Raw genomic sequence first — 3,401 nt, forward strand, 5'->3', positions numbered from 1 at the left:
GTAAAGTCTGTATTCCTCATTTTTTCTTTTTAGTTAAAAATCAATTATATCCTCCGATAATTCTCGGAACTCCTTTTATAAATGCTATCTATAATTTTTCAAATTTAAATGCAAAAGGTTTTTCAGCAAATTATAATGGTCATACCATTAATTTTGAATTTATAAATGAACCAATCACTAGAGATATTAACTCTTTAATCCATTTAAAACAGAAACATATTGATTCCTTACAAATGGAAATATATAGCATGAATATTTCAGAATCTATTCGATCAGCTAAAATACAAGAAAAAATTAAATTGATTTCTGGAAAAATGGCAGCTGACATTTGTGCAGATCATCCAAGTGCTTTTTGGACAGGAAAAAGCATATTGTTACTCTGCCATATGAAGATAATTTTTCTGAAAATGATATTCCCACTAAATCTCGCCCCTGCCAAATGAATGCTGAATTAGTGGAATTTTGTAAAAAAGAAATTGATAATTTATTACAGAAAGGATTAATAAAGCCTTCAAAATCTCCTTGGTCTTGTACTGCCTTTTATGTAAATAAAGCTGCAGAACAAGAAAGAGGTGTTCCCAGGTTAGTTATAAACTATAAACCTTTAAACAAAAATTTAAAATGGATTAGATATCCTATTCCAAATAAAAAAGATCTTTTATCAAGGTTATATGATGCTAATATATTTTCTAAATTTGATTTAAAGTCAGGATATTGGCAAATTCAGATTTTTAAGAAACGTACTTATCGAACTGCTTTCAATGTTCCTTTTTCCCAATATGAATGGAATGTTATGCCATTCGGTTTGAAAAACGCGCCGTCTGAATTTCAAAAGATTATGAATGATATTTTTAATCCATATATGGATTTTATAATTGTTTATATTGATGATATTTTAGTTTATTCAAAAACTCTTGAATCTCATATTAAGCATCTTGAGATCTTCAAGAAAATTGTTATTCAAAATGGTTTAGTTATCTCTAAATCAAAAATGAGTTTATTTCAAACTGATGTTCGATTTCTAGGACATCAAATTTGTCAAGGAAAAATTACTCCTATTCAGAGATCTATTGATTTTGCGTCAAAGTTTCCTGATATTATAACAAACAGGACTATGTTACAGAGATTTTTGGGAAGTTTAAATTACATTTCCCCTTTTTGTAAAAATCTTTCTAAAGATCTTGCACCTTTGACAGATAGATTAAAAAAGGGTGATAAATGCCCTTGGAATGAGAATCTTACTACGCTTGTTAGAAGTATTAAACAAAAGATTAAAACCTTACCTTGTTTAACTCTTGCTAACCCAGCATGGACCAAAATTATTGAAACTGATGCTTCAAATATTGGTTATGGAGGGATTCTTAAACAAGTTAACCCTCATGATAAACATGGATATCTTATTCGTTTTCATTCAGGTAAATTGACTGAAGCCCGCGCAAATATGCGACTATAGCACATGAAATGCTTTGTATTGTTAAATGCGTCTTGAAATTTCAAGATGATCTTTATAATCAAAAATTTTTGATTAGAACAGATGCCCAATCTGTTAAATACATGTTTGATAAAGATTTCAAACACAATGCTTCAAAGTTGATATTTGCTAGGTGGCAGGCCCAACTAGCCCCTTTTGATTTCGAAATTTAATATAAAAAAGGAATAGATAATTCCCTCCCAGACTTCTTATCCAGGGAATATCTAACCTCCTAGACAAATTTTTTTAGTATGTCTTGTTTTGCATTTTTCTTTGATGATAGATCTCTAATTACCATTCTAAAGGTACTCCCTTTAGAAAAAGATATTCAAGAATTAATTCTTGACAAACTGATACTGTCAATAATACAAGACGACTTCTACTTTTCTATACATGATTATGAAGAAGTCATTAGTCCTTATTACCTGGACTTTGATGATTATTTTGATTATCACTAATAAGTTTGTTATTACAGCATGGGAGGAAATGACCCTCCTCCTTGGTCACAAGCACGTGGCAGAGGGGGTAAAAATCGAGGAAGAGGAAGATCGACCTCTCAGTCTTCTCAAAGGTCGTCATACGACTCATCATTTCCAATAATATTGGGAAATAAGAGACTGGTTAATTCAAAAATTGATGAGGCATCATCATCATCTTCAACTATCAATTTAAAGGATATTCCAACAAATAGACCATTATATGAGCAATTACAGGCATATCTGCAAACAAAAGAGCAAGGTGATACCTATGCTTCTTTAGCAAAAGAGAGCGATATGCAAAAATGCTCTGAAAAAGCAACTGCAAAGAAATCATATTTCTTTTGGAAAACTCTGATATTCAGAGAAGTAACGAACCTTGGAAGATATTCCAAAGGTATCTAATAAAGGGGTTATATTTCCCCGGAGAATCTTATAAGACTCGATCATATTACGAGGCTATTCTGGTTCATACAGGATGTGCGAAATACAGAGAGAAACAACCTCAACCAATTCACTCGGAATACATGGGAGGTTCACACAAGTGATAACGTATAAAGCTTGTGACCCATAAATGCTCTCCCTAACCAAAACTCTCAAAGCCTTTAAGACTACATTGTGAATGAGGATTAAGTTAGAAGGAACATTCCTCTATTTATAGAGTCCTAAACCTTTTCCTACAAGAAAAGGATTAGTCAATCCAAAACATTTTCCTAAAAGGAAACCTATTTATGGTAAGAAATTTAGGGAAAATAAAACCCAACAGTATCATGATTGGCGCATGGCTTAACTAACCCAACGCTATGTGATCTCACATTCCTTCTAGTGGTTAGCCCAAATAAATTCGCAAACTAATCTTAATTATTCTTGAATGTTCTTCTCCTTTCTCCTCTATTCTTCTTTCTCCAAGCCCTAGCGTGAATTTCACTTTTCTAAAACTTACTAAAATATTACTTTACCCCAATTAAACTCCTTATAAAATTGAATAATTAGGAAAAGAAAATACTAAAGTACCCTTCAAAAAAATGGATTTAGAATTTCCTTCATCCATCAACCAAACATCAAAATTACATAACTTACTCGTACGAACTCGAAATCGAGCATAATTAGATGCGTTGAAATGATCGTTACAAGAGATTTCCTTCCATATCTAGAAGTAACTCTAACTCAGTTTGAGCTAGAAGTTATGGATTTTTGAATTAAAAGACACTTTTTACTAACTTAAACAAATTTTAAGGTTTTCATTATTTCCAAAAATGAGTATTTTTAATTTTGAACTTCTTCGTAGATATTTCAAATTGGGAGATTTTACAATATCCCCCCCCCCCCTTTGAGAAAATTTGTCCTCAAATGAGATTATTGTTACTAGGCTAAGGGTGTAATATACAACCATTAATTTCAAACACCCACTTAGCATTGCAAAAAGACATGCCAACTTGTAAATAAATACCAAG

The 3,401-nt window shown here is 31.6% G+C and overlaps 1 pseudogene; it reads left to right on the top strand.

Moving 5' to 3' along the window:
• The first annotated feature begins 314 nt into the window (after positions 1-314).
• On the top strand, positions 315-2,352 carry LOC107009831 (annotated as a pseudogene).
• Positions 2,353-3,401: the final 1,049 nt, after the last annotated feature.

This window comes from Solanum pennellii, chromosome 2, assembly GCF_001406875.1.
Source record: "Solanum pennellii chromosome 2, SPENNV200".
Classification (NCBI taxonomy): domain Eukaryota; kingdom Viridiplantae; phylum Streptophyta; class Magnoliopsida; order Solanales; family Solanaceae; genus Solanum; species Solanum pennellii.